Source organism: Lissotriton vulgaris, chromosome 7 (assembly GCF_964263255.1).
Source record: "Lissotriton vulgaris chromosome 7, aLisVul1.2, whole genome shotgun sequence".
In the NCBI taxonomy this organism is placed as follows: Eukaryota; Metazoa; Chordata; class Amphibia; order Caudata; family Salamandridae; genus Lissotriton; species Lissotriton vulgaris.
In genome coordinates this window covers 1,176,806,424-1,176,829,534 of record NC_141695.1, presented here as the reverse complement: position 1 = coordinate 1,176,829,534, position 23,111 = coordinate 1,176,806,424, and positions in this window count along the sequence as shown.

Below are 23,111 nucleotides of genomic sequence, written 5' to 3'. Positions count from 1 at the left end.
ATCATCTGCGGCGTACCCCAGGGATCCTCCCTCAGCCCGACGCTGTTCAACATTTACATGGCCCAGCCCGCACATGTAGCCCGACAGCAGAACCTCAACATAATCTCCTACGCCGATGACACTCAGCTGATCCTCTACCTCAACAAAGGACCCCATCACCGCCAAAGCCAACCTCCACAAAGGAATGAAGGCCGTCGCAGACTGGATCAAGACCAGCCGTCTGAAGCTGAACTCGGACAAGACGGAGGCCCTCATCCTCGGCTTCAACCCTTCAGCCTGGGACGACACCTGGTGGCCGATGGCACTGGGGGCAGCCCCGACACCCACCGACCACGCATGCAACCTGGGAATCATCCTCGACTCAATGCTCTCAATGACCAAGCAACCTAACTCCGTCTCCTCCTCCTGCTTCAACACCCTCCGCATGCTCCGCAAGATGTACAGATGGATCCCGACAGATATAAGAAAGACAGTCACCCAGGCCCTCGTCAGCAGCAGACTCGACTATTGGAACGCCCTCTACACGGGAGCCCTGACCAAGCTTATCAAATGACTACAACTCATCCAAAACGCCTCAGCATGACTGATCCTCGACATACCACCCCACGGCCACATCACCCCCCACCTAAGAAACCTGCACTGGCTCCCCGTCAACAAGAGGATATCCTTCAAGCTCCTCACCCTCGCACACAAGGCACTCCAAAAGACCGGCCCAGCCTACCTCAATAGACGGCTCTCCTTCTACATCCCCAACCGCCAGCTCCGCTCCGCCGACGTCTCACTCACCACTGTCCCGCGCATCCAAAGAACAACCACCAGTGGGGAGATCCTTCTCCCACCTCGCCGCCAAGACACGGAACACCCTCCCACTGAGCCTACGACAGACCCAAGACCTGCTGACCTTCAGGAGGATACTCAAGACCTGGCTGTACGATCAGTAGCGCCCCGGCGCGCCTTGAGACCCTTGCAGGTATGTAGTGCGCTTTACAAATGATTGATTAATTGAAACACAATCAGTGCTTGGAACCGATTGAATGTTCTACTAAAGTCTGGATATAAAAAGCGCAAAGCGCATGGTGAGACTACCAAAGTACCTGGTTAAAAACGCTTATTTAACGCAGACAATTTAAAAGAGAAGAAATCAGTATTAAGGATCAAAAGGTGCAACACCGGCGAGATGAAGTACTCTCGTGAGATGACATTACAGACACTGGGAACAGCAGCGTGCGGTGCTACTTGTGAAGATACCAATTAAAACAAGCATTGGAAATGCAATAGGTCTCGCATTAGAAAAGTTGGAGCTATTGGTCTTGTAAATGACAAATATTTTATTTATGTGTTGGTTTTTAAAATAGCTAAATTGATAGCTTTGTCATTTACAATGCCAATAGTTATAACTTTCGCAAATGTGACACCTATAGCATTTGTAATGCAACATGCTTTGTATTTACGTGACTTAGATGGCAGCTCCGGCCGTTAGGCCACATCTGCGGTTTACCTGAGACCTAAAAAGAAAGAAAACGAGGGTCGTCCACACTGTGCAAGCCCTCCTGGCTTGACCGGAGTCCCTCACCTGCTCCTTGTTCCTGGGAGGAGGGGGCTGGCAGGAAGCCGATGGATTAACCACTGATTGGAGGCAGGGAGGGGGAACCAATGAATATTTTCACACCAAACAAATTCCGCACTCCATGTGCCCCTCTCGACCTCCGAGGATGTCAGGTGACAGCAAACTGTGAAACGAAAGTAACGCCCCTCCCCAGATGCCTGTTGCGCCTAGGAACTGTTTGACGAGACACTGGCACTTTTAATCGAAAAAAATATTGCGTCCCGGCGTCTTGAAAGGGGAGGCGGGTGTGTTCAAAATCAAACACCGAGAGGAGCTGATGAGTGACGGGCCAGAACAAGAGTGAACCGGGCTGTTATGGAGAGCATGGAGTGGCCTGGGCTGCCTGGGTGGACACAGACCAGCAACAGTTCTGAGAACAGGGTTCCTGTGAACGCTAGTTTGTAGGGATGGAGGAAAAGGTAAGAAGAAAAGGTACAGCGACCGCGAGTTGACGCTGCATGACGTTAAACGCAAAACTTCAAGTACCAGAATTCAACATGCTGAGTGGCAACCCAGGGCAGCTGTACATCACACATGAGGCGGAGTGGGGTCTCTTGGCCTCTAAGCTCGTGTTGATCCAGGTGGGAACTCGGTTTACATTGCCAAATGTATCCAAAACACAGTGCACGTTCTGATTTTCAAGGCAGCACCAGGGCGCATCTTAGTGTGGCCAAGATGTGATCATGCAAACAGGTGTGCGCCTAACAGGCATTACTTCCGGGTGTGAAATTTGCTCCTGCGGTACTCTTCGGCCTCATTCTTCTTAAAATTTGACACAGTTCCCAACAGGCTTTGCGTCATGGGCCGCTAGTCCGTCCTGTTTTTTTCCGATCGATAGAGCTCTGAATTCTGGGACTTGTATGCTCGTTTCTCCTCAGTGTGTGTGTGTAGGGGGTGCTCTATGTTCCCACGTGTAGGCAGCTGATTGCTAAAAGAAACTAAGCAGAACTGTCTGCAAAAACATTAGTGGCGCAAGAGCCGCACATTCCGCTGGGCCGCGTGAGGGCTCAATGAAAAAGCTTCTTAAACACAATGTTATGGGTCATCCTTTTGGGTGTGAGTAAAAGTGCACACCTTTTATTCTGGTCAGGACCCAGCTTTTTAAAAAGGCGTCAATACACGTATTTTTTCACTCTTTGAGAAGCCTCAATTTAAGCGCCACGCCAATCGATCAATTACGTTTGTAATCATTAATAAGCTAAAATAAAGAAAATACTTCGGAAAGCGAAATATAAATTTCACCTAATTGCACTACCAGCTAGCTGTACAAGACGGAGGGCATTGCTGTGGGGAGGGGGGAGAAAAAATGCGACATGGCCGCAGCAGGGGGCGGAGCGGGGAGAGCGGCGATGAAGCAGGGGCCTTTGAAGTGAAGCTAAGCTTCACTTCAAAGGAGTGGGAGGAGTGCTGCTGGGGAACAGATGGCGATTTGATGATGTGCACGCGCATTTTAGGTCAATGCGCTTGCGCATTGACCTAAAAGCGCACGGGCACAGCATCAAATCGCCAGTCTAGGTAAACCTTGTTTAAGCCCCTATAGTCTCGCTCAATGTGCATGCGCATTGAGAGGCGAGACCTAAAAAAAAGATATGCTTGTGCCTCTAGGGACATGATATGCGAGGTATGAATGACATTCCTGACAATAGGTGAAACACAGTGCGCAGTGTTACTTACGAAGATACCAATTTTAAGAGCAATATGCCCGTGCTACTTAGGACGAGGTATGCGAGGTATGAACATCGTGTTACGATGCATACCTAGGGAAGCCTGCTCAATGGTAATGTGTCAAAGCGAAAAATGTGCGGTGCCCCAGGGTGATTATTTGTGCTTACAAGGAGCTCCAAAGTGCTTAATCGTGCCTGCACGGAGCTCCGAAGGTATGTCAGGTGATTAATCAAAACAAAGTCTGGGAAAAAGGGCGCTTCATCGCATTAAGATACTTCATGCCTGCAGAAAGGGAGTATCCAGATAGAATAGACAGCACTCATTCTCTTTAGTCAATCGTGCTCCATAGAAAGAAGAGAGCACGCCGCATGTGCGTGTGCCGTATTTAAGTCTACTATCAGCGGGAAATGCCGGGAGCCGCGTGAATTTCAGCGTAGTGCAGCCGCTATATGCCGGTATGTATGCAAGTCTGAACTCGCAAGAAAGGAAGAAAGACTCAATGTCTCTAGTCTAGGCATATTTTGTATTTATGTGGTAAGGAGATAAATTCAATTCTTGACTAGCGTGCAACTAAACTAGATAAGGATATGTATGCATCAAAATCATCATGTAAGAAGAATAGCCCTAAATGCACACAATAGATCAATTGGACATGCCTCCTTAAGTACACAAACAATTCCTAGCAAAAACATGGTAAATGTAATGACATGGTTGGCATTGAAAATGTCAGACTGATACGGTCAATTTTACACCTATGTAAAACCCATGAATTATTTTACACATAGCGATTCTTACAAAGAGACTGGTCAGTGGTATAGAATTGATTGTCCATGAAACAATGTCTTAATAAGCACTCCTACAAAGTCATATTACACAATCATATTAGAAGGAAGGACCATTCTTTGAAATGAAAGTAAACACAAGGCCACATTGTAACCAGTAAAGTGAAATTAATTATGTACAGTAGTTAGGGTTGTGCCCTCATGTTTCTGATTAAGCATTGAGGCTTGCCAGTTGAGCATTGCTGGGATCCAGTTCATTCAGCCCGTTAGCAATGGTGTCCAAACGTATCATCCATTTTGATTCTCGGATATTCAAGATTGAGGCAATATTGCCCACTCTTGGTCCCAGTTCAGCTTTCTCTATCACCAGCCATTGCAATTGGTCCAGATTGTGTCCCATCTCCGCAAAGTGTTCAACTAGTGTTGCCCCTATGACGGAGAACCGGATCCGCACTGTGACTTTCTACTTTACATGGCTACGTAATTGATTGTAATCTATCTGATATGGACTGTATTAGGAATGTGTGGCATTGAATAACATGCCCAACAATTTGATTGTAATATCCACTAGCTTTGTTTGTCACTTGCCTCACTACTTCACTTAAGTCACCTTCCTCCACAGTGGTTTGGGATAGCTGTTTGTTAAACCATCAATATTATTTTTTTAATTAGTTCACTTGTGAGTGCATCTGATATATGTCTGACTTGCCTTACGAATGAACACATTTCCTTCACCCTAATTTAAAAGGAAAGTGGGAAATGTGAATCCTTTTTTCAAATTTTGTGATTCGCAATATGCTTTTTAAATACGAAAGGACGTTTCACGTTTCCATCCTGGTCTACCTCAAGGTGAGGAGTGCTCACTGCACCCCCCACATGCACACAGGAATTAATTCATAGATGTGAGATTTTCACACCTGTACAGCTGATTATTGATCCTCCTAAAGATGTACTGAGAAAATATGTTCAGCCCCTGTCTGGCTAATCAAGATCAGCACCCCTTGGCCGATCCGATCTCAAAGATTTATAAACATCTACTTTTGCCATTCACAAACCTATCAATGTAATAACATTTTTTGTGTCTGGGCAAATCAAATTGTCAATCTACAGCTATATTTGATTTTCCTACACCTTTTTAAAATTACTTCACCAAACCAAACCTAGACATTGTGTTTCCTTTTGCTGTAGCAACGAATCCAAATTCCTATAACCCAGCCCCTTTTGACAGATCTGCTGGAGAAACCGGCTGTAAACTTCAGAAGTGAGCAAATATGACTTTACTCAAGCAAGTACATTTGCCTAGTTTGATGTAAATCCATTTAGTAGGTTTTGAGAAATGTAGCATTTAAAAGTGTTTCAAGGTAGGCATGGGGGGTTGAATTATAGTTGCCTTGACAACTGCAGATTTGAGAATCCAAATATTATTTGCAAACCATTTTATTTTTAAAAGGGCACACTATTGGACTAGGAGACTATTTTCACCTGTTACCCATTGCAGATTCATGAATCCAGTTGTGGATTTGTGATTTTGTCACATCCTGAATGGCTAGCTTGAATTTATATGTGCTGCCATTACCCAAGACTACATTGAGCATGCAGGCACGCCAAAGGGGCATCCCAGTATTACATTTGATAATAAAAGATTGTTGTTGTGGGATTCAGGAACCGTAACATGCAAATTGGGTACAAGCCAATGTTACCATGTTTTAAGGAGGGAGCACATTTACTTTAGCACTGATTAGCGGGGGTAAAGTGCACGGAATCATAAGGCCTGCAAAAACTAGATCAACAAAAATGGAGGAGGAATGCAAAAAAGTTTGGGGTAAGACCACACAAGGGCTGACAGGTCTAACAGACCCCAAGATGGAACTACTATGATTTGGGAGGTCCTAGGAGCGTGTGAGCATTGGTGGGATTAGGTCCACTTGTGGGTGAACAGGACATAAGGGGACACTGGAATTCAGAAAGAATTTACCAGGTAATAAATGGATTAGAGGGATAGACTGTTGTGCAAGGGCAGATGTAATTTTGTCAATATATTTAAATGGATTAAGGTGTAGACATGATGATTTGGCCAGTGTAGTGGACTATCTCGCCCTTGGTCCACTCCTCCTCCTCCAGCGTACCAAAATATTGCTTCCATCTAAGCATAAAGTACTGTATGGGCTCAAGGGTGGTCAGCACCAGGGTTCTATAAATTTGGGAGGCTCCTTGAGCCAGGTTTCCTGCTAGAGGAGGGTCTCTTAAGCTTACATTATCCATTTTCAGACCTGCCACCAAGGTATTTGTGCAATCACAAGGGGCTTAGTACACCTCTTTGTTAACCCCTTTGCCTTGGATTTACAAGTCACAATTTTTGTTTTGCCATTCGTAATTATTATAATGCATTGAGATTTCTAGCTATGCATTTACACATTAAAAATATTTTCAGAATCATTTTTTGTTATGGTGAAGATGAAATGGGACAGCTATTTATTTTCGTTGTACCTTCTAGGTTTTACAATACATTATGTTTGTCTTTTTTCCTTCTTTCTTTCACTGCAACATGTTTATTTTTTTCCGGCCTTGATTTATTTCTTCGCTCTAATCTTATGTTGCCTTTGCAATGTGCTTAATTTGAGCTAGTGGTACCAGGTGGGCCTCACCTGCACTGAGTGAAGGCCAGGAGAATGAAATAAGAGAATGACAGAAAAACAGTGACAGAGGAAGAAAGCACGGATGAAAAAGAACCTGCAAGGACGCAATAAAGGAGCAGGGAGTGCATGTTGCTGGATAAAAGGCATATGGTGGACTCAAGCTACATCATCCTGCCAGCACTTATTATTTTGCATAAGAAGCTCTGCTTTTGGAGTCTTATCCTGCAGAGACTCCTATTAACCTACTGAAACCTTGAATGTTTCAGTTGCCAGTACATAAACTGTAAATAACAAGGCATTCATTGCATTGTGCGACTTTAGCACTTGGAATTGAAGGATGAATGCGACTAAAAGGGTATGTACGGGGGGTTTACCCAAACATAGTCACTGGGACCTGGGTTCAATAAGTACTGAGAGGAAGGGGTCCCAGTGTCTGTGTAAATTAATGTTGTACAATCAAAACAAATAATAAGCAACACTAATTAGGTCCACATTGTTTTAATCACAACAAGACTGAGTATATCAAATATACACGAGAGTAAATCAATAAGTACAATTGGTTGTACGGTGCCCCAGGGTGGGAAGGAAGGGAAGTGGTAAGTGATCAGGTGAGGATAAGGTAGTGAGGTAACGTAAGTGACAGTAAAATCAATGAATCAAGAGGACTGTATTTGTGAGTCATATACAGTAAGGAAGACATATAGTTCATGACAATTGGTTCAGGAGATCATACTTCACATTTAACAGTAAATGAAATTAGTAATGGCGTGAAGTTGATGGGCCAATGGGCGGTAGTCGACGTTTCGACCCTCTAAGTAGTGCAGGGTTGATTGTGCCCTTGCTGGGGGGTCTTCATCAGGACTGGAAAGATGGGCAGGCAACCTATTTGGGTGTATAGAATGCAGAAATTTAGTATTAAGGAGGTGAGATTACTCACGTGGTAACCAGTTGGCGCACACTTATGAAAGCAAGGCAATTAATCTGAAATTTGTCCTTTGGTGCTCATTAGATTAATTAAAGACTGGGGAAATACCTTGTGGTGAACTAATCGACATGCACTTAGGTTTGGACAGAATGGATCAGAGAATTAGATAAAATAAGTGAGGGGAACCCAAAGATGATGTTCTGAAGGACAAAAGGCGGTCACATCGGTGTACCAGAGCGTGTGGAGCTGAAAACCAGCCCGGGGGTGGCGTCATGTAAAACACTGGTACGCGAATTCCAAAAAGGTACCTTAATATGTCATACAATATGTCGAGGTCTTAGGTCATCAGACAGTTGCATCAAATCCAGATGATGGTAACTATGGATAGAACAAGTGAATAGTGGTTTTAGTGGGTTACAGTTGGCAATGTGTGGGCATTGAGTACCAACACAATGGAGGTAAAGATCAACAAGGGCAGAAATATGCCCGGTCAGAGTTAATATTAAAAGCGAACAATGATTGGCAGAGTATGAGGATGGTGTACCTCCAACAGAGGGGTAAAGACCATTTCTTGACAGCTGACAACACTATTACCAGCGGCGCACCTCTCACATGAGGGTGTAAGCCAGTACATTTTCAAGATGAGGTTTGTACACCGATGTGACCGCCTTTTGTCCTTCAGAACATCATCTTTGGGTTCCCCTCACTTATTTTATCTAATTCTCCGATCCATTCTGTCCAAACCTAAGTGCATGTCGATTAGTTCTCCACGAGGTATTTCCCCAGTCTTTAATTAATCTAATGAGCACCAAAGGACAAATTTCAGATTAATTGCCTTGCTTTCATAAGTGTGCGCCAACTGGTTACCACGTGAGTAATCCCACCTCCTTAATACTCAATTTCTGCATTCTATACACCTAAATAGGTTGCCTGCCCATCTTTCCAGTCCTGATGCAGACCCCCCAGCAAGGACACAATCAACCCTGCACTACTTAGAGGGTCGAAACGTCGACTACCGCCCATTGGCCCATCAACTTCATGCCATTACTAATTTCATTTACTGTTAAATGTGAAGTATGATCTCCTGAACCAATTGTCATGAACTATATGTCTTCCTTACTGTATATGACTCAAGAATACAGTCCTCTTGATTCATTGATTTTACTGTCACTTACGTTACCTCACTACCTTATCCTCACCTGATCACTTACCACTTCCCTTCCTTCCCACCCTGGGGCACCGTACAACCAATTGTACTTATTGATTTACTCTCGTGTATATTTGATATACTCAGTCTCGTTGTGATTAAAACAATGTGGACCTAATTAGTGTTGCTTATTATTTGTTTTGATTGTACAACATTAATTTACACAGACACTGGGACCCCTTCCTCTGAATGCGACTAAAAGGCCGCTCTGGGAAAGAAAGGCGCCATTCTATCAATGTGCAGTAAGTTACATTAAAGAACCTCCAAAAATGTTATCATCAGAAAGATTAATATCGAATTCTAACCCAACTGACATTATCTATTCACTTATTTTAAAGTTGTCTCCTTCAGGCCATGTGGGAGTGTCACAATAGAGCAGATCGTTTTGTTATTCTGGATATCATGAAAACCCTATTTTTTTGTTATATACATTTTCAGAAGGTCGAACTATTGACATGGATAAAGAAAAGTGCAAAGTATACGCAAGCCAGATCCATCTTGTAATTGATGAGGTTTGAAAGGCAATTTTAATACATGTGGACGGAGACAAGTTCGCATTTTTTTATGACGTGCACCATGGACTTTGCCCTTGATTGTTTTGCAAAGCATAATTGCAGTTGTAAAGCCCGTGCTTATGACAGGGAGAGGCGAGTCTCCCAGCTCAGCAGCCACTCATAATCGTCAAAGTAAGTTTGTTGGTGCTTGTGTATTGTACTTGGATCAGTGCTTTAAATGGAGATACAGAAGTACTGGTACTCACTATTTGAAGTACCTGTTTGCTCCTGAGAGGTAGTGATGCGCTCCCATTAAATGTATTGCAGCAGAGCTGAGAAGTGCACGTACTAATCCCATCAAATAAAAGAAGTGCAGGTACTCAGTATTGGGGAGTACCTGCCCATTGAAACCACTGGCTAGGATATTGTCTCTTCAAATATATATAAAAAGTATGCATTGAATGATGGTGTGGGATTTGGAAGGCTAGGCCAGTATGAAATGTCTCATTTGAAGATTTGTTATGGCAGAGCTACCCAACAGACAATTTTTAACAGCTTGTTATCTGGTTTTGTCATGGTGGTGGTATTTCACTTCGATAGAACATTTTCCCATGTTATCCATGGAAGCTTGAAGCATGGAAACTCTCTCCTACAGTAAACAAAAGATCCACATTTGAACCAACAGAAATCGCTGAAACTCAATTTCCGCAGATTTTCTTCTCTCCAAACTTCCTGATGACTTGTTTGCCAGACTCACACCCGTTAGATTTCTCAAAAGATTCATTCTTAATACAGGTAGCAAATCACGTTTCCCAGTCACTGCAGACCGGTAAAGTTACTCATCCATAACTACTCACTTTTATTTATAGTATAACTGACAATGATGATTATGTGTCTATTTGTTTGTAAATCTCACTTTCATGCCGCCTAGGTATTGTTCTATAGGATTCAAGGAGCAGTCGAAGTGCATGAACAAAAGTATGGGAACTGTGAATATGAGTACAGATGGGATGGGGTCAGTGAGTGTAGGGGAGTGGGATCAGAGGCGTGGCTAAAAAGAACAAAATATCAAGGGCCTCATGTATGAGAAATGACGCATTGCTGCATGAAAGCAGCGATGCGTCACTTCTCAGTGCGCACTCCTTGCGACATTCCTGATGCGTCATATTTAATGTATGACGCATCATGTCGCAAGGAGTTACAGATACGTCAGAATTGCTAACGGATCTGTAAGCGCAAAAGTGACGCATTGCTGAAGTGTGTCACAAAAGTGACGCAACTCCAGCAATGCGTCCTTTCACATGGGGCAAGCCCCATGTGAAAGGGCCTGCGTCAATCTTACGCCTGCTGTGAGGCAGGTGCAAGATTTTGATGCAACGGCGTCCTAAAAGTGACGCAGTGAAATCTCATAGATTTCACTGCGTCCCTTCTACGACCCTTCCTTGCGTCAATACGCCTCCCCTTGCATACATTATACCTGGCACAGGTATAATGTGGCACAGGGGTTTACAAAGTGACGCATCTACCTAGATGCGTCACTTTGTAAATATGGCACAACAAGGCGCATTTTTACGCCACTGGTGCGTCACAAAAAGTGACGCACCGGCGGCGTAAAAGTGACGCACAGCCTCATAAATGAGGCCCCAACTATTTTGCTGCCCTTTCACATACAGGTAACGCCATGTTACATGTAATGGCCAGACCTTTAATGCAAAATAAATACATTTTAAATTGCTCTTTTGGGAAATGTATTTTTTGGGTAGAAAAGGTTGATTTGGTTAATGTGATTCAGAAGTCTGGAGGTGAAAACGGATCATCATTCATTTGAATCCTGGTTGGTTCACTGGGGAAATAATGACATGTATCTATCAAATGCGCAATTAGACCCGAACTTCGGGGGGGGTACTAATATATCAACCAATGGAGGTGGAGCTAACACTTCAAACAATGGGGCGGAGCTATCCTTAGAAACAATACTAGAAACTTGTGTGCATTTTAAACATACTTGTCAAACCGAATACAATTATAACATACATTATCATATATTTGACAATGTTTATAGGTCACTGACATGGGGCCCAATCTATATGTTGCAGGAAGGGAACGCCATCGATGGAGTTCCCTCCCTGCCAACAGGATTGCCCATCCGCCCCATTTAAATGCAGGTGACCATAGGTTTGGCTATAGTGGTGACTACTCCATCACTGCCTTAGCCAAACTTCTCCATTGGCCCGAAGGAGCGAGGGCCATCAAACTGGCTGTATGTTTGTTTGCCCAAGTAGGATTGGCAAACATATACCCTGTTTTTTTTTTACTGTCAGTCACCGCTAGGCAAACCCTGGTGGTAAAGGATAGTAACAAACAAATAATACCCCCCTTGCCATGGAAGATGTCTCCCATGGCAAGTGGGGCATTTTTACTTTTTATTTTGAAAAAGAAAGTCCTGCTTCGGGATTTTCTTTTCAAAAATGAAAAAAACTGGTGCAAGGTTCCATTATGTTGACAGAGCGCTGCACCAAATTGCAAATAGCATTAACCAGGACCACTGTGACGGACGTTCCTGGAAATGCTTTAGAAATGACCTCCAGATTGGCAGTTATTTCTAAATCTTGTGGATGTACCTCCATCAGGGTGATGGAGTAATTTACCCTATCGCCATGGCAGAGAAACAGGCCCTCTGCCAGAATAGAAATCAGTCCCAGAGCTGTTTAAAAACAGGAATGAGTGATTTGACAACTAAAAAACAGCTTCACAGATTTCAATATAAAGAATTTTAAAACTATTTGTTGCAAAGCTATTTCAAGACGACCGTTTCCAATTCCCTTTGTGAAATGACAGTGAGTTTGTGAAGTATTTTTTATTCAGTCTTTAGAAATATGCTCCTGCTTGGCTGTTGTTCAAAGGCCCATGTTCATTCTGCTCATCGGGATGTTACATCATATACTTGTTTGAGGCTGCTCACAGGTAGAGCTGTCAGAATATTGAGCTTAGTGGTTTAATACTCGTGTTTTCGGGATGTGTAATGGCAAGGCACAGGTATGATTCTTAGGGCCTCATTACGATGTCAGGTGGAACGGCTCCAACCGACAGTCGGATTCTCCTAGACCATGTCTGAACCCTTCCGCCCGACTCAGTCAGAAACAATTCTGACTGACCGATTATGATGCTCGAGGTCAGAAGAGGAACAGGACGGTCATTCCAAATTGGTTCAGAACAGCAATTTGAGAATCCGAGTCAGTAGGATGAGATCCATACAGCTCTATGGACAGCGTTTCTGACCGACCGATTACAGTGTCGGATTCTGATAACCTTTCCAACTCGGTCTGCCTGACACGAAAAGGCTGTCGGAAACTGACTTTGGGGGCCTCTAGCAGGCCCCCTTCATCTTGAGGTCTCTGGTTGGGGGTCATGGGAGTACCTAAGGTACCCCATTGTAAGACCATGCACAGTGTGGCAGGCACCATGGGGTGCCCTCCACAGGGTACAAGGTCGGTCAGAACACAGGCTCCTATCGAAGTCAACTGGAGTCCTTCCGAACAGTGTTTGGACGCCTCCTAACCAGTCGGGAGGAACTGCAGATCGCAAGTTGGTTGGAACCAAATCCGACAAGGAGTCGGGCAGTTTAGTTTCCGACTGACATCATAATGAGGCCCTTAATGTATCTTTTTTCCTTCAGATTTTGAATAGGTGAGTGAAAATTAGTTGGCAGTATTACCACCTGTACGTTTCACTACCAGGAATCTGCACTATCCAAAATCAAAATAAAATAGTTATTGTTAAGCCACCATATTGAGCAGTTCTTATATGAAAGGAGTATTCATGCAGAAACCCAGCAGGCCTAAAGAACGGACAATGACTGTAGTTGCATTGAAATAACTTTGCAATAAATTGTGTTTATTCATACAAAGAGTGAAGATTCCCGTCAAGTTTTAGAACATATAGAATGTGTGACTGATGAGCAATACCCTGCAAAAAAGTTAAAGCAAAAGAAACAGAAATGTAGGCTCGTAATAGCGGATGTAGTAATAGTAATTAATTTGCAAACAAAGTATGACCTTCCCAGGAACCAATTCCATCGATATTTGCAACGCCCACATGCGGACCTTCCCTTTGTTTTTGGTTTGGAGAAGCTTTTGGACTTCAGTCCACTGGAGGCACAGGTATTACTTGGGAAACAAACTACCATACATCTATAAATCTCTTGTCACACAAACCGCCAATTCCTTCCTTAGACTGCGCACAGCTTCAGCCCCTGACCTTGCCAACTGACAGACGATGATTGGCAGGAAACCTTGGGATCCCCATGGGAGGCTCCTATTAAGGCCCAGATATGCTTTATACTGTTGAAATACCTACATCAGTTCTATCCTAGGAGGTTAGGGTTGTGGAATATGGATGTGATGGCTTCATTGTTTTGTTTGCGATGCCCTAACCATTCGGTAGACTTTTTCCACACAGTTTGGGGTTACCGAGTCCTCACTACCATTTGGGAGGGAGTTTTGACATGCCTCCAGGAGTTGCTTAGTTGGAACCTCCTCAATGATTTCAAATGAGCCCTTTTGCCTGTCACTAACAATGCAGAAGGCAACAGGTGCAAGGGAGCCCTACTATGGATTTGATTGGTGGGGACAAAGATGATATCACCAGAGAATGGAAAAAAGTAGAAGCTCCATTGGTGACATAATGGAAGAAGGGCCTGGATAGGTGTATGATCCTGCAAAAAGCAATATATGTAGGTAGGGGTTTTCCCACATATTCATGGCCATGTCTGGAGTGATTGGGCTCAGTGCAGAGGGATTCGATTTGAGCCTTGCTACACATGATCCTGGTCTTTGGAAAGGGTGTGCACCTTCGGGACTTGATGGGCTGAGGGGGCAGAGGTTGGTGTGGTGGCATGGAGAAGAATGGGTGTTAAAGAGTTCTTATTGTATGTGAGTTAGCAATGTGTGTTATAAGATATGGTCTCCTTAGCTTGGATCTGCTACTTAGAAATGATGTCTTGTAATTTATGTTTTGTGTAAAATACTTTATTTAATTCAACAATGTTCATTACAGAATGAGAATTATTAACATAAGAAACAATACAAAAATATATCAGTATGCATACGAATAACATTCTCATAAACTATGGCACTACATAACAAAACAAGAGCACTCAATTAGAGGTACAATATGATAGTAAATTAGAAATAAGGAACAGAGCTAAAATATTCATGGAGGTTGAAAATGTCCAGATAATATAGCAGTTGTGGTTGAAATATCATTCCTGGTCTGATGAAGGAATGTGGCGAAAGGTAACCATAACAGTTGGACATTATGAGGCGAGAAACATTGATTAGTGTAGTGTACATACTATCCAATTTATGATGTGAACAAACACAGTACAACCACACCTTATATGATAATTTAGATGATGATTGTCAGTTAAGAGTAATTTGTGAAATGCGATTGCTAATAGAACGTCTACTTATTTACCTTTAGGGAAGGATGGGATGAAATGGTTCGTTAAAGTTCCTAAAAAATAGAAAGAGTGCTGAAAGGAAGTAGTAACTTAAAAATCTTCATAATTTGGGATCAAACCTGTGCGGTAAAAAAGTGTCCTTTGACAATTAAATAACATATGCATAAGGTCACTCATAGGAAAAGCACAACATCAGCATGGAGATGAAGCATCTGATGAAAAGTTTAAGCATTGTACAGGAGTAAAGTATAACCTATGATAAAGAAAAAATGGATTGAGTGATGCCGGCCCACCTGGAGTTTTTTGTGAACATGTGTCCAAATCTTATTCCAGAAGGAGACATCCCAATTTACTCCTAAATCTTTCCCCATAGAAGTTCAGCCTTGGGTTTGGTTTGGGGGAGCTTGGGAGAGAGAAGAATGTTTATTAGTTGATGTATATTATTTTGATAAATTTGTTATATCATATTGGCATGTCCAGGAGCAAAGAAGGGGTTAGAATAAGTGAAGGGAACGTGGATTTAATCAAAGAAACAGTATGCTGTGAAATGGGGGAGCTAAGGAATTAAGTCTTGGAGGAGAAAGATAACACTTTCTATAAAGAAAAGGGTAGAAGAACAGAGAATTCCACTTCTAACCACAATGGAAAGAAGGATGAGTTTCTGTCTTAAGTCTAAAGAGCAGCTTGACATAGACCAAATGTTCTTTGATAGCAGTAGAAATCCGGGAAATTTACTCCTCAAGCTAACTTTGATTTTTGTAAGAGAGCTAAGGAAACTCTTGATTTCTTCTTATTTCATAGGAATTAAATAAGCATTGAATTGAGTTAAAAAAAAAGAATTGGGATATGAACTGGCATCATAGAAAGAAAATAAAGTGGGGGGAGATCATCATTTAAGTAGAATCTAAGCGACCCCACAGGATAAAAAAAGGGGGTTGCAGGAAGACAGAATATTCGAATTTTTAGAAATGAATTCTATGAATTTAATTTTAATAGATTCGAGCTAGAAGTTGTAAACAAGATACTTAATTTTAGATGAAGTAGCCCATTGGACTCCTTTAATATTAAAAGATTGTCTGAAAGTGTATTTTATTAAGTGGGAGAATTTCCGTTTTGTCTTTATTTATTTTATAACCCGAAACAGCTGAAAAAAGAGTTATTTCATGAAGTAAAGTAGGTAAAGTGGTATCTGGGAGGAAATAAAATAACATCATCTGCATAATCCGCAAGCTTGAGGTGATGATTATCATAAGAAAAAATGGAAATAGATGAACTAAGACGAATATGGAAGAGAAAAGGCTCAGGTGCCAAAACAAACAATAAAGAAAAAAGTGGACAATCTTGCCTTACCCCTCGTTCAAGATGAAAATAGGAAGAGATCTTACTGTTAGCAAATACTGACACCCGTGGAGATTGATAAAAAGTGAGATGAGGTTTATAAATTTAGACCCTAAACCATGCCAGTGTAACGACTGAAACATGAAACCCCAATTTATTCTATTAAATGCTTTATCTGCATCTATCTTGATGGCTGCAAGGGGAGATCTACAGGAAGTAGAATTACTAAGGATATTCAGAAATAGTCCGTTGTTACCTGATATAAGCCTACCTTTGTTAAATCCTGACTGTTCTTTCCCTATAAGATGTTGGAGAAAAGATTATCATCGAAGTGCTAAAAGGTTAGCATAAATCTTATAATCCACATTCAACAGTGAAATGAGTCTGTGATACTTACAGTCAGCCGAATCCTTTCTGTCTTTGTGAATAAGACAAATTATAATATTCCTGAAAGATTCCAGTAGTTGAATTAGACTCAATAAAGTGATGGAATAGACAATATAAATAAGGAAGAAGAATATTAGAAAAGTGAAGATAAAACTCCACTGTAAAGCCATCAGGACCCACTGTTTTCCCTAATTTCAGCATTTTTAATACCTGTGAAATTTCATCGGGAGTAAGATTAACCTCTAAGGATTCAAATTTGAGGATCTATGATGAGGAGTATTACTTAAATAGTCCTCAATACTGGAGGGATGAGTTATATTTTCAGGTGTATACAAAGATTAAGAGAACTTAACACATTCTCCCAAAATGTCCTGATGATTTGTGATCGAGCTTCCCTTTGGGCTTAGTAATGAGTCAATTGTACATCTTTCTTTTCATATTTTCGAATAATTAGCTGACCTAATCTTTTGAGTGTACCACGTGAAGATGAATAGAAAGTATAGACTCTGTTGTAGGATTAGATAAACTCCAAGAATTAACCTTGGAAATAGTAGAATGGAATTGTTTATGCCTATTATGTGACGTGAAATGAACAGGAGATTGTCTGTCAAGCAATGGGCCCCTAATTTGGTTGCAATCACCTCCCAAAATGAAATATGAATCATAGTATTGTGTAGACTTTTGTGCTTTTATAGAGCAAAACGTATGATCAGGCTGAGTGGGATAATAAACATTCAATACAGTTAAGGAAATATTATCTATGAGAAAATTAACAATAATCCATCTGCCTATATCATGTTTTTCTTGTGAAAGCACAGTTACATTGGGAGATTTCTTTACATAAAATCACAACTCCATTTTTCTTATCAGGTGGCGTGAATACAAATACAAAACCCACCCGATTCCGCATTAAGTTTTAAAGCTTCAAATTCAGTAAAATGGTTTTTTTGAAGGAGAACCATATCAGGATAAAATTTACCTAAATGGGATAATACTCTCTGTTGTTTAACAGGATTAAGAAACCTGTTAATGTTCCATGAAATTACTCTGAATTATACATTATATGAAAAAAGTAAATTTCCTGAAAACAATAGAAAGAATAAGAAAAGTACAGTACAGCTCAAGAGCAATAACACCGTATTTAAAATGAAGTTTGTAATACCAAGACACTCCAATGTCTAAAACCTTCCTATCACCAGAAAGAGATGTGTATATGGCAGTCAAATATAATAAAAAGTCTGTTGACAGCATTCTTTTCAAAAGAAAGTTCCAAGCAAATGTAGCAACTTGAAAAAATAAATACCAAGTTGAGCTATGAATTAAGGATTCCCCCCTTAACATTGTGCACTCTTTATATGTCTTTCTGTGACTGAGGAGAATCCAAAATTGCGGCTGCCTTGAAGTTGCAGCCGCATCAGCAATAAAGAAATGAGAAAATGCTTCAGCCTGAAAGAAAGCAGTTTCCAGGCATTCTGCGCTGCTCTCCTGGCATTCAGAGGAGGGGGGTTCCTGGAAAAAGGGGTTATAAACCCATAACCAATCGCCGAAAGGGCCTGACTACGGTAGAGCTCTCCCTTCAGGTAGCCATCTTAGGTGGCGCCAAAACGACATCCTCGATACCCTGTCATGTTGTTCTTGCTGTGCCATATTAATGTTAAATGGCAATTACATGTGTTAAAGTAAAAAAAAAAAAAAACATGCTTTCAATTCTATTCTGAAATCCCCTTCACATAAAGTGTCAAATCCATCAAAAAATTGCTGGTTTTTGTTAGCCCTAGGGTAGTCTTCCACCAAACATTTTGATTTTACCCCTCCTGTTTATTTTTTAATTTGTTTTTGTTGCCCCTAGGGCTCTGTACATTTTACCACTGCCAACCAATGCTAAAGTGCTTGTGCTCACTCTTTAACACATGGTAAAATTGGCTTACACCTGATTGAAATATTTAATTAACGTATAAGTCTCTAGTAAAGTGGTATAACATATATCCATGGTTGGCAAATTAAATGCTACTAATTGGCCTGCAGCACTTATTATGTGCACTTAAGTAGACCATTACAACATGTCCCAGGTCTGCCACTGTAGCCTGTATGCAGTTCTAAACTGCCAATTCAACTTGGCAAAATAAACCCCTTGGCAATTCTAAAACTCAATTTTTATTACATGTTAGCCAACCCTAAACTAGGCTCTTGGCAACCCACAGGACAGGGTGTATTGTAATTAAAAGGTTGGATATGTACTTTTAAGTTTTACATGTCCTGGTAGTGAAAAACACACAAATTAGTTTTTCACTACTGTGAGGCCTACCTCTCCCAGAGGATAACATTGGGTTACAATATTGCATTCAATAAGAGCTAACATTTGAGTGGGAGCAGGTAGTAAAGTCATGGTTAGTATATTAGGACTTGTTATTTAAAATCCTCTTTAATAGTGAAGTTGGACCTTAAATTACAATTCTGAAAAATGCCACTTTAGAAGGTTGTTATTTTAATTGTCCTACCTGTGTGCTGCCTACAGCCTATTAATGGGTCACCTGACTAGATGTGATTGGTAGTTGGCATTTGGATATTTCTCCTAGACAGTCGCACATCGGATGGTCTGGGTGCTTACAGGATGGGCCATCTCTGACTTGATAGAGGGCGGAGCTGTCACCTACCACACTTGCACTTGAAATGTTCTGGCTCAGCTCACACCAAAGAGACTTTACACTACCCTTTTATACCCCCAGACAGACTGGAAGCAGGGCAGGGAGGCAGCAATTTCCAGACACTTCTGTGAGGGGATGCCTCCAGAAGCTTCTCCCACGTCAAAGGAGACTTCAGATATGCAAATGGGCCTTTCAGACCCACTCTTCAGTGCACTCCTGGACCTGTTGATACTACAGAAGAAGGACACTCTACGGATTGGGGCCTGCCCTGCTAGTTGAGAAAGAAGACTGCACATTTACCCATCATCCCAGGCTAAAGTGACTCCAAGGGTCAGCTGACTGACCTCCTGTCTGAGCTACATGGACACAACATGCTCCAGAGCTCTCAAAGCAACTGCAGAGTTGAACTGTTGCCCTGGGCCGGCCTGAACCTTCAATTTACATGCCTGAGCCCTGCTGGCCACTGCTGGAGTAAATTCATGATCTCCAAGTGGTACACTCCACAGGTCCCCAGGGCTGACACCAATACGTGTCCCATCCAGATCACACTATAAATCAACACTCATTCAGTGAACCACAACCTATGGACTAGCTAGTTAGCCATCAACCAAGAATTACTTTGGGACCGCCTCAGGGGCACTAGGCTATATAACACAGCAACCACACTCCAATACAATACAATCTATGTGTTACATGTCAACCTGAGCTTACTCAAATGTGCATTTTCTCTAATGAATGTTCATTGGGAAAAGCAAATGTACATTCATTATCAGCAATGAACACTAGGAATCAAAGCACATATGAATGTACAATTGCACCAGCGAATATACATTTACATCAGGGGATGTACATTTACAGACTAAAATTGGCATTCACTTGAGGCAAATACACATTTACAAAAGAAATAGAGCATAAAAGAAGCCATGGATATTCTAAAAAAACACATTATATACACATATTCTCCCCTAAGCAAAGATGGAAAATGATATGTACTCAGCCTGCATCTCTGTAGTATGCACTGCATTAAAGCCGCTGGGCTCAGTTTCTAAACACCCTATAGGGCAGTGTGATATTACCTGATAAAATCCAATCACAGGATCTCAATTTATCGAGTGTGATGAATAGCATGAATTATGATTTTGCCGAAAAAATGGGTCATAACAGATGGCTTTTGGTGCGTTTCACGCCAATCCCTTTATTATGGTGTTTGCAGGACCTTTTCTTCTCTGACAAATTTTTGCATTTATCATGTTGAAACTTACTTGCGCAAATGTGTGAACATGTGCTTCTAGGCACAAAACTCGTAATTCTAATATGCTCTAGTCTGTATCAGAAGCATCGCATATTGGAATTGACTACCATCACTCCACAAAACACGACATAGCTCTATGCACCTTTTGAGGAAGAATCAGAATACTTTTGAGGAAAGAGCTATAATATTTAAAAAAACTTAACTAATGACTTTCAGTAGTTTTGAGAATTTATTCATGATTGTAGTATCACTGAATTGTATTCATGTTCGATTAATTAAAATGATTACATGACCATGCAATCATCATTACATGACCATGACCATGATTTATGACCATTGCATAAAATAAAGATAAAATCATTCATTTAAGCGAGAGTGAAAATTAATTATTTCCACTGGTGTTAACACATAGCTAAAATAATGAGCAAAAGATATTTAGCACTGTAAGCTATAGTACGACAATGTTCAAAGTTTCAAGGATAAACGTTTAAAGTGCAATGTGCTTGGTGCAGACTGCTTGATCGTCCTATAGTTTGGACCCCAGCTGCTCACAACTAGAAGCCACAAAGTCCGCTGTCAGATTTTTTAAATAATTGGGGGCAGATTTACGAGGAAGTGCTGCAGCGTTGCCCAGCAAGCCCTTTGGCTGCACCACGCTGCAGTACTTCCAAAGCACAGGAATGCAACGTATTTACTAAGATATGTCACATTCCTGTGCTCTCCCCTGCGCAGGCACACAAACAGCTGCCATGCACCAGGCAAGCATCCTTGCACCATGGTGCAAGGATGCCTGCGTCATGGAGAGATTGTGTGCAGGAAGGGGCACCTTCCTCCACAAGAACAGTCACTACAGGCATTTTCCTCTTTCAATGTGTGCTGTAGAATGCAGCACACATTGAAAGACGAAAAAACAAGGAGAAATTTAAACATTTCTCCTCGCTGCGCCTTGCTACGCACCCGTAGGGTTGATCCAGTGAAAGACCAGAGATAAACACTTCGAAGTCAACAAAAAATTCAAATGGGCCCATATACATATTCAAGTTTCTTGGCTGTTTCGTTGGGGGTCAAGTTTTGCAATTCACTTTGATCTTGATTAGTTAACTCACTATAGACTCAAATTTATTACAGAGAAAATGTATTTACTGTCTAACTAATCTTCACAGATCAACACTCTTCCTTTGGTCGATGGACTATTAGTTGAGTAGTTGATGGTGATATTAACAATTAACTAACTAACTAACTAACTTTCAGATCTTAGTGAAATAACCACAGACTGGATAAGATTCAATACATTTTATGTAAATCTCAGTCATAAATGAACGCTCATTCAGTACTAATTCACAGAGCTAACTCCATAAACTTTCATGGGAGAGAAAATTAATTTAGCAATACATTCAATTCACAGAATCATTCAACAAATCAACGCATTAAGAGCGGATAGATGAAGAGACAAAAGGCATAATAAATGATTCATTTGCAAAAGATATGTAATTTTAAAGACAGAATAATAGTTACCCAAGGGTGATAATGGGAAAACCAGCCCTCTGGCCAAAGGACTGGTGGAGGTCCCCTGATTAAGATATCAGGAGACAAAGACTATAGGACAGGATCAGGACAGGGCAATACTTACTACATGTCTCTACAGAACCGACACTCTCTCCTTCCTCGATATTCTTCCAGAATCTTCAATCTAATCAGGTTGACTTTCAGAGGTGAATCTTCCCAGTCTGTTCTCTTCTTTCCTTATCAGCAGCAGTCTCACCTCTCCCTCTCTCTCTCTCTTGCAGTAATGTTGACCAAACTCCTGATTGCAATAAGTTCACTCTAGTTATAGTCTTTATTTCTGCAGGCCCCACCCTCAAAAGTTGCTAATATTGACGAAGTACGAACTTGATTGGCTAGGGCAGGGGAGTTGTTATCGCCTCATGCTGACATGTTTAATTTCTTAATAAACTCTTTTGTCTAACAAACCCTTCCCCTTTAGCTCATTCATTTTTCTGTCTCATTTCCTTTCCCATATATTTAATGTTGCAAATCAGATACATCTTGTATACAGTTTCACAGTCAAGAAGAGGTTTCACACAGCTGTCCTTCTTGACTCTTGACAGACTGTCAGTGACAAAGTCAGCGGGTCATATGATGATTCCACTCTGCAGGCTTAGCTTGCCTCCATTTTTGTCCCCATCTTTTTCTCTTGCATGCCACATTAGGCCGAAACGTACCCTATTAATAAAGGAATCATAAACAGATGTTAATTTCTCAAATATGTGATTTTCACTGTTCACCACCCACTTATACTCTATCCCATGTTATTTTCTCTTTCTTTAAGCAAAAGCATTAGCAGCAACAGCCCTCTCACACGGGTTAGTCACGTTGCTATCTACGTAATTCTGGTTTGCACATGCACAAAAGCATTTTCCCGTTGAAAGCGGGTTTTAGTTGCGTTGCATTTTATTCTTCATTAATTAAGCATGCGTAAAGCTCTTTCCCCATATGTAAATGTTGTGCGTATATTAAATTACAAATTTGTACTGATTAGTACTGTTAATGAGGGATTGCTCCGGGCAAGTTTTATTTTCGTGAATCCTTGCTCCATCAGGGTGGCGTAGCATTCAGACGCATTTCCAGATTTACGATTCCTCGTAAATCTGGAAATGTGTCTTGTTCCATGGGTGTTGCGTGGCAACACCCATAGCAACACCCATGGCACGCC